General features: G+C 33.4%; 1 long non-coding RNA gene across 1 annotated transcript in view; it reads left to right on the top strand.

The window, feature by feature from the left end:
* Positions 1–13622, top strand: part of LOC105487799 (uncharacterized) — a 63677-nt gene extending 50055 nt beyond the window's left edge. Inside the window, exons 4-5 of the long non-coding RNA XR_011621398.1 lie at positions 12068–12157; positions 12701–13622. This is a non-coding gene — a long non-coding RNA (uncharacterized lncRNA). The remainder of the gene's footprint in view (positions 1–12067; positions 12158–12700) is intronic.
* Positions 13623–13955: the final 333 nt, after the last annotated feature.

Genomic DNA, 13955 nt, shown 5'->3' with positions numbered 1-13955 from the left:
CACATAAAATACTTTGAACTCACTAGCAATGAAGCGAATATTATAACCAGAAGACTCTCAGGAAATTTAATCCAGAATGAAGGATACTAAGTGATGTATGGAACTGCTTTTTCTATTTAAACATCAAAACTCCACGTGAATCTTGGAAGTATACCTCTGCGCCTTAAATGAAAACACACTTTTGACATTATGTATTGCCTCTTGAGAGAAAACTCTGCTCAATTCATAAGTGAATCATGGATTACCCAATTCTTTCTTCTATGGGCTCTCTCAGGGCGCCCCTTGGTTTCACTTTATTACGTACAAACATAGTATTACCTTCTCTAATGCAATACTTTCATATACAGAGTAATATATCATTTAGATTACTCTTTAGTCCATCATTTTGAAAGTTACAGTTTTCTGAGCTAACAATTATAGCTATATAGAAATAATAAAACCTTCTTTTTTCTTTTTTTGAGATGGAGTCTCACTATGTCACTCAGGCTGGAGTGCAGTGGTGCCATCTCGACTCACTGCAACCTCGGCCTCCCAGGTTCAAGCGATTCTCCTGCCTCAGCCTCCCAAGTAGCTGGAACTACAGGTGCATGGCACCATGCCCAGCTAATTTTTTGTATTTTTAGTAGAGACTTGGTTTCACTGTGTTAGCCAGGCTGGTCTCCATCTCCTGACCTCGTGATCTGCCCACCAGGGCCTCCCAGAGTGCTGGTATTACAATCTTGAGCCACCGTGCCCGGCCAGTAACATCTTTCTTAATTAAACAGACTTATATTGTGCAACTATAATAGAATATGTGATATCTAAATTCAAAGGGTGAGAGAATTATATGTTATTGCATATGCCTAAACTTATGTACCAAAACGTGCTATGTACGTGCATACATCTAAGTGTACTAGGCTTTCATCAGAAGTCCCTTTTAGATTTCTGCAGCTGCTTTGTTCCTTTCTCTAGATCCCTTATAATTATAAAAATATATTTATATAAATTCAAAAAATCTTAATATATATAGTTACACCTATTTGATATATATTTATATATGTATTACAGTGATGTATTTCTGATGAATGTTTTCTAACAACCACAAATATGTGGAATATAACTTATACAAAAAACATTTTGGATGACATAACAACTCAAAAGTAATGATTTCCCACACCGATGACCTGTCTCTACTTCTAATATAAATAAGGCATCAGGAAGTATGCTTTCTTAAATATGCTCCCCTTCAGCTGACAGTTTATTGGCTACCAAGACCTATGATAAGGAGCAAATATACATTTCTTTATTTAGACTATTGACCCTTGGGAGAGGTATATTTCAAAGGCAATTTTTTTTCAGGCTGGAGTGGTTCAGCTTTTAGCTGTGTAATTCTACAGAGATCATTTCTTCCAATTTTCTTTAATTTTCAGTTAAGTAATCTGTGACCTACTATACCTATTCATTTGGAGAGGATTACAAGGCAATTTCAATTTCCACTAAAGTCTCTGACCCTTATGTACTGGATCATAAGTATCTCATCCAATTGCATTTGTGAGCCAAGAACGCTTTCTACTTATTTGGGGATGCTTCTTTTTATTATTTCCCGAGGATAAGATAGACTTAATGAATGGAAGACTAGTTGTGTGGGAGAATAATAACTTCTAAGACAGGTTTTCACCCAAGTGCCATAGAAAGGCTGTCATACACTGATGATGATGTGAAATGTGAATTTAGGGCCTATTGTTTCATCCATTGCTCTTTTTAAAACATTGACTTTTTAGTATGGTAGGGAAGCCGAGAAGTTAGCAATATTTCATTATTTCTCAAATAAATCAATTCAAAAGATCATTACCAAAATAGTAAAATTCCACATATTTTCAATATCTGCCAAGTACTAAAACCCAGAGTCATCGTGTCATAAAAAAATAGCACTATATTGGAATCCTTTTTGAAATCTTCAGTGCCCAAAATATGGAAGAGATCAGTCAACAAAAATGCATTAAGAGGAAGAATAATAGGATTTATGGATCTACTTTTAGTTTTATTTTGTTTTTGCATTTTCATAACGTTTATTGATATGTAGATATTACTTTTAAATATGCTATATTTTAGCTTATATCTAGAATACATTTCCGGCAAATGAAAATGCACAATGGTAAGTAAAGTTACCAGTACAGATTGACCATTGAAATCCCAATGAGGGTTCCAGGAGAGTGAGCCCTTTGAAAACTCTCTTGTTATGATGGAACCAGGAAAGTCACAAACATGGCGAGTAATATGTTCCGTGAAAAGATGCCCCATGTGTCCAAATGTCTGGAGACACTGGATGATCTGTTTTCCAGAAACAACAGCAGCAGTTTTGAATATGATTCAACAATCCCAGTGAACTTCTATATTCAAAGAAATAGAAATCAGTATATTGACAGGACAACTACACTTCCATGTTCATCGCAGCACTATTCACAACAGCCAAGATATGAAGTCAACCTAAGTTGATTATCAACATATCAACAGACGAATGGATAATGCAAATGTGGGTTATAACACAAATAAATGCTATTTAGCCTTAACAAAGAAGAAATTATTGTCATTTGCAGCAACATAGACAGATCTAGATAACATTACACTAAATGAAACAAACCAGGAACAGAAAGACAAGTATTGTATGAGCTCACTTATAATGAGGAATCTAAAAAAGGCAGAAATCATAGAAGCAGAGAGCAGAATGGTGGTTACTAGAGGCAGGGGCTGGGAGACATGAACAGGGAAAGGGGAGATGTTAATCAAAGGATACGAAGTTTCCTTTAGACAGGAGAAATGAGTTATAGTGATCTACTGCACAGCGTAGTGCCTATAGTTAATAATAATGTATTACATATTTGAAAATTGTTAATAGGTTTTAAATGTTCTCACCAAAAATGAATGATAAACATATGAGGAGATAATATGTTAATTAGCTACATTCCATCATTCCACAATGTATACATATATCAACACATCACATTTTGCCCCATAAATATATAGAATTATTATTTGTCAATTAAAATCAAAAATAATTTTGAAGGGCAGTGCTTAAATTTCTTTATTCTGCGATATACTACCTATTTGATCTTTGTCCAGTCACCCTGCCTCACTGTACCGTGGTTCTCCTCTCCAAAAAATAAAATGCTAACCAATTAAAGAGAAGCCAGAGAAAAGCAAATAGAAGCAAATTAAAGTGTATTGCATATACGTAGTTAAATTATGAATTATCTATTTGTATGTGAATGGGACCCTCCGACATGCACTCATATTTTTAATATAAAATGTAGCCTAGTGTTCCCCTTTGGAATTATAATCATGTGCTATTTTGAAATCATGTGTCAGAAAATAACTTTGCTCTGAAAATGTTTCATTTTTTTCTTTATTTTTATAGAGTTCTGGACTACTTGGTAATTCCACCTATCATGTGGCAGATTACTTATCTGTGACCTGTTGTACCTATTCATTTGGTGGACAAAATCGGTAGACTCTTTAAGTGCAGTAAAATTAGTGATGACTTTGTTTGTCATCACAAACCAAGATTTGTCATCACAAATCAAGATTGTTTTCAGGACAGTCAGTCCCACACTTAGGTTTCAGTGGAATTTGATTTCTAAGAACAAATCAGTGTTTTGGAAATGTCATGTTCTTATTTTAATGAGTTTATAATTAAGCAGAACAGAGGTTGTTTTCTTTGCAGAATCCCACCCACAAGAATTCTATTGATTTACTCTTTAATTATATGAAATAGCACATCAGGGTGAAGGTAAAGCAGAAAACAAATTATGATCTAATCTAAGATGTAGATCTATATTAGAATGAGACTGCTGACCTGTGAAATACATTCAAACAGTATTTACAAAAATCATTCCTATTGTCAAAATGATGAAGAGACATTTTCTCTGGGTGTTGCAGTGGGGACTGAGATAGCAGAAGTCTCCAAAGGTAACTGTGAACTTAAAATGCTAAAATACTTTCCACATATTTGCATTACAAAATGTATTTTTCATTGTAGAAAGAATAATTTAAGTCCTTCAAAGTTTTTTATTATTATTTATAGAGAATATAGGTTCTGAGACAACAGTGTTGAATGTAGAAGAACTCCTGAAATTAAATGCAAGAATATTGAAGATTACGGCTGAGCCTCTTTATAGTTGCAAATGTTATTGCTTTCACTAAAATTACTTTGAGATTGTTATGTTGCCATGAACTTTATTCAAGTGGCAAGCTTTCTCACCCGAAGTATGTTCATCTTTCTCAATTGAAGAAATATCCACATATAGAACAGGTATTTACAATCATAAAGCAAAAAATTTGTTATTATACTTTAATTATTATACCAGGTCCTATAGACAGCATCCAATGATGTAGCATCGTTCAGTGCTACTTTATATAAGACCTGGCATAATTACACATAGGAATTAGAATTTTAAAGTGAACAAAACAATTCCTTTTTTATAAAAGCTAAAAATGGCATTTTAAATGTCATTAACATAAATTAACATATGTGCAGGGTATTGTAAGACTGCCAAGAAGGACTCCACAAAGAAGAGGTAATTATTTTTGTATGAATGGCAGCTTATTTTTATAATAATAATTAATCACATATAATCATCAGCTTCATATGATGTCCATTTGTGAAATAACATGATCAGAACATGAAATGTGTGCTAAAGGTAGATAAAATTGGAAATTCAGAATAGTACTCAGTTGGGGAGAACCTTGAAGGTCAAACTAAGCCACTGGATTATTTTTACCTTCTTGGGAAACACAAAAAGTTTTCTGTTTACTTTTTCTACCTCTTGGGGAAATGGCCTGTGTAAAGAATACTTAAGAAGTTTGATCTGAAAATACGTCTGGAATAGTCCTAACTGGGCTGTTCTCAATTACCTTACTTGGAGATTCCATGTGATCTCAAAAGCATTTCAATGATGAAAAGTCTAAAAGAACACATGCCAGAGAATAGGCATGTTAGGAAATGACTCAGAATGTCCCACAACTGATAATGAGGAAGAGGTAGATCACAGGCTAGGCTAAGCAAAATTTTCTGAGGGGTGTGTGGGCAGCTATATAGTTTTGTTTTGTTTATTGTGGGGAGCGTGTGTGTATGTGTGTGTGTGTGTGTGTGTGTGTTTATATAGTTACTGGAGCACAGGCAAGGGCATACATACTCTGGGGGAAAAATATCTTCCAAACTCTTTTTACAAGGTCAGCAGTATTCTCATGCCATAACTAGGTAAGGATACTATAAGAAAAGAAAATAACAGATCAATAGGCCTAATTAATGTAAATGCAAAAACTCAAAAAAAATAAACAAATCAAATTCAGCTTCACTTTAAAAGGATTATACATCATCATCAAGTAAAATGTACCCCTTGGATGCAAGGATGTTCAACATGTGCAAATCAAAAAATGTGATACGCCGTGTTAACAGGATGAAAAATAAAAAGCAAATGATAATCTTAATGCAGAAAAAGTATTTGATAATATTTAACATCTTTTCATAACAAAATATTTCAACAAATTATGTATGCAAACAATGTACCTCAACATAATAAGTGCCATATACCACATATAATAAGCCCATAGCCAACATCAAACTTAATGATAAAAATCTGAAAGGTTTTCATCTACGATGAGGAAGAAGATTAAGAGGCTCACACTTTCTACTTCTATTCAATAGATTACCGGAAGTCCTACCCAGTGTAATTAGGCAAGAAAAAGAAATAAAAGTCTTTTGAATCAGATAAGAAGTAAAATTGACTCTTTGCAGATGACATCATCTTATTTATAGAGAACCATACAGACTGTTGGAAAAAACTCTTAAAGTTAATAAACAAAAATTAATTAAAATTGCCTAATACAAAGTCTATATGAAAAAAATCAGTTGCATTTCCATACTGTAACAAACTATTCAAAAAAGAAATTAAGAAAACAATCTCATTGATAATAACATTAAAAATAATAAAATGCTTAAGAATAAATGTAAGTGAGGAAGTGAAAGATCTGTACACCGAAAACATAAGAAATACATGGAAAAAATGAAAAAGACTGAAATAAATAAAAAAAAAAACTTATGTTCATGTATAGGAATAATTAATACTGCTGAAGTGCCAATAATAACAAAGTGATTATGTTGTCAAGAAAACTGTATTCTACCATTAATACTGTGTATAAACAATTGTAGGAACATAGAACACTTTTATTTTATAAAATTACTGATTTAAATGAACCATTTATAGTATCTTATAACTTTGAATCTAAAATTCTAGTGTATTATGCCTAAATTACATCTTAAAATTCATTTTGGTGAAATGGGGTTTGAAAATAAATGTATATCTGAGCTAGAATGAGTGGTATTTTGTCATATTTCCAGAGATAGTTTACATGCTACAGTGGGTTCCTGGTGTTATTTCCATTTCATGTATAATTGCTTGCATTGGGATCTATGGACACATTCTCAACTGACTTGTTACTGAAACAAGATCAGAGAACCATCTACAAATATGTAGTATTCTAAGAATGTGCATTCTTCTCTTTTGTTGTTTTTATTTGAACTGGAACTCTGACCAATGTACAAAATATGAATTAAAGATGGAATCATTAGAAAAGAGAATGAGATAAAAAGAGATAACAAAAGGAATATAAGTTTGCATGACCTTCAACTCAGAGTATACAATATGCAGTTTGCAAAAGAGATTAGTGCATTATCTCGTGATGTTATTGGAATTACTGACTTAGCCTGTACTAAATAACCTTCAGATAATCAAATTACAAAATTTTATCTGCAATATCTTCAAGAAACTTAAGAAAAGAGGGAGTTTTAGCATACTTATGTCTAAGGTCAAACAATTCCATTTGAATTTTGAGGAAAACAGTATGAGTGCCGTAATTGTCTTATCTTAGGTAATAACATGTGAAAGAGAGTTTACATTATGTATTTTTGATAAACTATCATAAAAATTCCACTGAATTTTCAGGTCTGAAAAACTCACATAAATGCCAAAGAAACTAGTTATTATTAGTTTGCCCTGTTGTGAAATGATGCCTATAAATTTAATCTCAGATAAAAACATTTAGTGAGAATATTATTAGCTTTGAGAAGTCTAGTGTCCTACAGACTCCCCACAGTGAGTTATCAGATGTGTGTTAAGTCAGCTTTACCACAGAGAATGCTAAACATATAAATTAGTACTTAGTATGAAGGACAATGTTAGGTTAAAATAATAGCGTGAAATCAATTCTATTTTTAAAAAATTAAATAAAATTATACTTAATATATCCTTAAAATAGAAACACATGATTTGCTTTCGTTTGAAAACAATTATTATAGTCTCTCATTTACTGCTTTTTTTGAGTGCCACGAATATTCATTCATTCATTCAAAAAATAAGTACTGGTTGGATGCCAGTATAGCAATAAACATTTAGTAAAATAGTCTCCAAGTCAGAGGATATTACATTCTAGTGTGCGAAAAGAGATAATAAATACATATGTACTTGCATATTGAATATGTCAGTCTGTTATAAGTTTCATGTACAAGAATAACACAGGGTAAAGGGAAAGAGGCCAATATTAGGAGGAATGGTATTTTTTATAGTATAGTCATACAAGTTTTTTTCTGATGAGATATCATTTGAGTAAATACACAGAAGAAAAATAAAAGTGCTAGTTCTGCAGATACCTGGGGAAGATTTTTCAGGGAAAAAAAATTCTGAGGTATGGGGCATTTAGCATGTTCAAGCAATGGCAATAAAGTCAACAGCTGAAATTAAATGAGTGAGGGGAAGATGAATGCGGAGTAGTTGAGACAGGTAACAATGATGCCAATATACCAATGGTCTTATAAACCAGAGAAAAGGTCTTTCTTTAGTACACAGATGTTGGATTCTGGATACATTTATAACTTTAAAGATTGTATGTGGATAGTGAGGTTTGAAATAGATTATTTAAGGATGATTCCAAGGTTTTTTGTTTAAAGCAACTGGTGACATGTAATTGCCATACAGTAAAGTCAGGAGAATTATTGGAAAACTAATTAAGAAAGTTATTGAGTTCGGCTTTTTTATTTATTTATTTATTTATTTATTTTTTTGCAAAGAAGTGGCACAATTTTACATTCCTACCAGCAATGTATGAAGGTTCCAGTTTCTCTAGATTGTCATCAACGATTGTTACTATCTGTCTTTTAAAAAACTTTTGGTTTCAGGGATACATGTGTAGGTTTGATATATAGCTCAATTGTGTGTCACAGGGATTTGATGTACAGATTATTTCATCACCCAGGTAATGAGCATAGGATCCAACACATAGTTTCTCAATCCTCTCCCTCCACTTACCCTACACCCTCAAGTCAGCCCAGTGTCCGCTGTTTCCTTCTTTGTGTCCATGTGGGCTCAATGTTTAGTTCCCATTTATAAGTGAGAATGTGTGGTATTTGCTTATCTGTTCCTGTATTAGTTCACTTAGGGTAATCGCCTGCAGTTTTATTTGTGTCGCTGCAAAGAACATGATCTCGTACCTTTTTATGACTATATAATATTCCATGGTGTATATGTACCACATTTTCTTTAACCATTTCACCTTTGATGGGCATTTAGGTTTATTCCAGGTCTTTGCTATTGTAAATAGTACTGTGATAAGTATGTGAACATGTGTCTTTGTGGTAGAATGATTTATATTCCTTTGGGTATATACCCAATAATGGGATGACAGGGTCTAATGGTAATTCTGTTTTAAGTTCTTTGAGAAATCACCACACCACTTTCCACAATGCCTGAACTTACATTCCCACCAGCAGTGTATAAGCATTCTCTTTTCTCTACAACCTCGTCAACATTTGTTATTTTTTACTTTTTAGTAATAGCCATTTTGGCTAGTGTGAGATGGTTCTCATTGCGATTATGATTTGCATTCCTCTAATGATTAGTGATACTGAGTATCTTCTCATATGCTACTTGGCAGCATGTATATCTTCTTTTGAAAAATGTCATGTTCTTTGCCCGGTTTTAAATGAGGTTGTTTGGTTTTTTTGCTTCTTAATTTGTTTAAGTTCCTTATGTATTCTGGAGGTTAGACCTTTGTCGGATGCATAGCTTGCAAATATTTTATCCTATTCTGTAAGTTGATTGTTTACTTGATAGTTTCTTTTGCTCTGCAGAAGCTCTTCAGTTTAATTAAGTCCCAACTGTCAGTTTTTGTCTTGTTGCAATCACTTTTAATGTTTTTGTCATGGACTCTTTGCCAGGGCCTTTGTACAGTATGGTATTTCCAAGGTGACCTTCCAGGGTTTCTACAGTTTTAGGTCTTACATTTTGAGTTAATTTTTGTGTATGGTGTAAGAAGTGAGTCCAGTCTGAATCTTCTCCATATGTCTAGCTAGTTATCCCAGCACCATTTCTTGAATGAAGATTCCTTTCGCCATTTCTGGTCTTTGTCAGTTTTGTCAAAGATCAGATGCTCGTAGTTGTGTGACAATATTTTGGGGTTCTCTATTCGGTTTCATTGATATTTGTGTCTTTTTGTGTACCACTGCTATGCTGTTTTGGTTACTGTGTCCTTGTATAGTCAAAGTCAGCTGATGTTATGCCTCCAGTTTTGTTTATTTCGCCTAAGATTCCCTTCGCTATTTGGGGTCTTTTTTGATTCCATATGAATTTTAAAATAGTCTTTTTCTAATTCTGTAAAGAATGACATTGTTGTTTGAGAGGAATAGCATTGAATCTATAAATTGTTTTGTGAAGTATGGCCATTTTAACAATATTGCTTCTTCCTATCCATGCACATAAAATGTTTTTCCATTTGTGTGTGTCATTTCTGATTTATTTGAGCAGTGTTTTGTAATTCTCATAGTAAAGATCTTTTACCTTTCTGGTTAGCTGTATTACTAGGTATTTTATGATTTTTATGGCGATTGTGAATGGGATTGTGTTCTTGATTTGGCTCTCAGCTTGGATGTTGTTGGTTTATAGAAGTGATACTGATTTTTTACAGTGATTTTGATTCCTGAAATTTTGCTGAAGTTTCTATCAGATCTATGAGTTCTGGGGCAGAAACTATGGGGTTTCCTAGGTATAGAATTATATCATCTGCAAACAGAAATAGTTTGACTTCCTCTCCTCCTATTTCGATGCCTTTTATTTCTTTCTCTTACCTATTTTCTCTAGCGAGGACTTCCAGTACTGTGAGCCTTTCATGTCTTTCTGGTCTATAAATTTTATTATAAGTCACCTCCAGTAGGTCTATAGACAATTTCTCTCACACTAAATTCCACATGTACACATCTAGGAAACATTACCATAACTTACTGTCTTCAAAGCCATAATGTTAATCTTGACTCCAGTAGTCTGGGATGGTTAGAAATATTGATCGTTCAAGATATGTATGTTGTAAGTCATGGACATCAGAAAGTTGATAAGTCTCAGCAGAAGAGAGAAACCAAAAACTTGCCTCCCGGTGTGTTATATTAGAGGAGAAACTGTTTCTTTGACAGATATAATCTGGTGTCAAAATGTACTTCTTAGAAATGATTGAGATATATCACATTGCTCTCTGTGGAGTTCCTTTGCTAAATGAGGGCAATGAACTCCTCTAAGTTCTCAGCAGCCAGACAGATGTTTGTCTTTTCTAGATTACCCTAGCTGCCAATGAATGCCAAAAGTGCTGAGAGAAAAGACATTCTACTGAAAATATCTTTCCTTTCATTAGATTTGTGGAAGTATCTAAATTTTTTATCTCTCAGTTATTTTGGATCCTGAATCTTTACCTCTGACTACAGCGCCAATTGAAAAGAAGGGTCTGGAAAAAATAATTTTAGGAGAAAAATTTGTTGCAAGGATTAAAATATGAATATGTTCAAGAAGTTACCTGATAAGTCCATGGAATATACATATATTCTGGCTCACAAACAAAAAATGGCAGAAGGAGGTACCTCCGTTATTTCAGAGACCATTGTAAATAAGAACGCCCAATTGACTGTTTAAGTACATGTACTGTCCATATTGTCAATAATTTTAAACTAAAATATGCAAAATTTTCGCACTTTAGGCTATAATTAAATGTTTCAATTACTAAATGGAGAGGCAATAGAGGTAAACATCAAGACAACTTAAGACATTTTTCATTTATGTGGGGCCTCATAATTTATAATACATGTGTTCACATTTTGTATCATTTAAGTTTCATAAATGATAGATTAACCCCAATTTGAGATTCAGGGAGGGTAAGCAAGTTTCAGGTTTCAGAAAGTAATAAATAATAGGTACAAGATGCTGAATTGGGTCCTAGCATAAATTCCAAATCTTGATTTGCAGTACTTGATTCAAGTACTGCACAATTCTTTCCAAATGGAGAACTATGTTGATTGACCACATTTAGCATGTCAAATTTCCATGTCTTGTCAAGACACACCATAATGTTTTAGTCATTCCTTACTTCCATGAATTTGCATGTGATTTCTAGAGTTTGAAATATTATAAATTTGATAAACTTTATATTCTATGTTACACAAAGTGTCTTAGCTTAATGTCTGTCGCTATAACAGAAAGCCTGGGATTGGGTAATTTATATTAAACAGACATTTATTGAGCTCACAGTCCTGGGGCAAGGAAGTTCAGGAGCATGGTGCTAGGCGAAGGAGGGCTTTCTTGTTCTGTCATAACGTGGAGAAAGGGCAAGTGAGTGTGCAAGCCGGAAAGGGTGAACTTGCTCTTATAACAAACCCAATCTTGTGATAGGTAATCCACTCTAAAAATAACAACACTAATCTATTCTTGAGGGCTCCACCTTCATGACCCAATCATTGCTAATTAGGCCCCACCTCCGAACCCTCTTACATTGCAGATTGTTTCTCAAACTTGAATTTTTGGGGGCCACATTCAAACCATAGCACAAAGGCATCCAGTTATTCGAATATTTGAGTCATACTGAGATAAAATTTGTAATATATTTTTCAATTAATCATAAAAAGAATGTAATAATGAATGATGTTTTGCTTGAATAAATTATTCATATATACTTTAAAAATGTCATGGTCTTCCTCAAAAGCTTGCTATTACACTCTGTCTAGACTTGAATGAGACAAAAGAAAAGCAAAATGGGTCCTCCTTTGTGAAAAGACAAGGCAAAAGAAGAAGAGAATTGATTGCATCATGAAAAGGTGGTATTAGAGTTTTTTAATATAACTGACAAAATCTGAATGCCTGTCTAGATTTGAGTAGGCTGAATAGAATCTTTGCCTAGCAGGAGCACTTTATGTTCAAGCATAACTTTTCTTAAAATTTGAGGAAAGATAAAAAATATATTCATAATTGAGTATTTGTGGCAATGATTCTTAAATATATACATAATGTTAACTTTTCTGTAAACTTATCTAAAATATGATGTCAAATTTTTTGAACTTTGTGCTACTTAGGGACATACAAAGATAAGTTTCTTCTTTCTCTATGACACCAATACAATTTATGACTGCCTTTAAATTTACATTGCCCAGCTGCATTGGTTACCAACTATCTTGTAGGCAAGTTTATCTAAACTGTTCCAATCCCACTTGCAATTTTTCGTTTTGAATATTTTCAACCAAACCACTTAAAATTCAAAAAAAGATACTGTCAAAATAATAATAATCAGCATGTTTGCTAAGTCCTTGTTTATGCTGATTCCAAACAGGATCTTCTTATAATGCAAATATTCTTTACTTCAGGAGGCACACAACTGATGGCTGATCCAATGTCACTGAATTCTCCTGGTCCAGGGGTAGGCACCTGAATTTCCAACTTACTTGAGAAAGCCAGAAAAGAATAGCCTGGGCATAACCTGAAGAAATTAACTTTGAGAAATTTCTCTCCCAGCTTCTACCTGGTTCCAGCTTTCAAACCAAAATCAGTTCCTGACTGTTCCATCTCACTGCCAAACTATTATATCAGGAGTAGAGGTTCTGGGACAATTACATTGCATCCTTATAAGACTAAGTCAGAGGAGCATGTGTCTGATTACAGTCTATCTTAGTGCTGGCTGCTATAACAAACTATATTGGACTGGATAATTTATAAACAACAGAAATTTATTGTTCACAGTTTTGGAGTCTGAGAAATTCAAGACCAGCAAATTGTCTGGTGAGAGCCTGTCCCTCATAGATGACGCCTTTGTGTCCTCATATGACAGAAGGGGCAAACAAGCTCCCTTGGGATTCTTTTACGAGGACATTAATCTCATTCACAAGGGTGGACCTCTTATGACCTAATTATCCCCCAAAAGCTTAAATCTCAATACTACCACATTGAGAATAGGGTTTCCACGTAAGAATTTTGTGGAGACACAAACATTCAGACCATAGCATTTTATCTAAGTTCAATTTTTGTTTTACTGGTTGAGATAAAAGGTACCTAACACAGGAAAGGAAAGGATTTAATCTGTATGGAGTTACCATGGAATCTTTTAAATTTCTTACTTTCAAACATAAGGTACTTAATAGCTGACTCCAAGTATGCTATTAATTTTATTTACTTTTGAGTAAGTGATAGTAAACACAGTAACATTTGCAAAATTGCCAGTAAACAGATACCAGTTGAATTTTTTTGCTATCTTATCTTATCTTCTCAAGTTGAAGTAAATTAAGATATCATATAGAGCAGTGCTTCTTAACCTAATTGAAGTAGAAACTATTTTTTTATTTATTTGTTTTCTTCTTTAATTCCCAATTTTCCTTTTTTTTTTTTTTTTTTTTTTTTTTTTTGGTAGAGTACAGAGAGACAGAGAGAGAGACAGAGAGAAGAGATAATGTACATGTGCTTGGATTTTACACTGAAATCATTCTAGAAATTTCTAAATGCTTCCTCTCAAATTTTGTACTAATTGCATGACAGGCTAGTAACAGTTTGTTGATTGAAATTTGTAATATTAGAAATAATGCCAGAGAATATTGTTTTAAAAACTATTTGTTCCAATAGGTCTATGAC

This window comes from Macaca nemestrina, chromosome 3, assembly GCF_043159975.1.
Source record: "Macaca nemestrina isolate mMacNem1 chromosome 3, mMacNem.hap1, whole genome shotgun sequence".
Taxonomy (NCBI): Eukaryota; Metazoa; Chordata; class Mammalia; order Primates; family Cercopithecidae; genus Macaca; species Macaca nemestrina.
The sequence above is the reverse complement of the archived record's forward strand: the minus strand, read 5'-3'. Positions and strand labels throughout refer to the sequence as shown.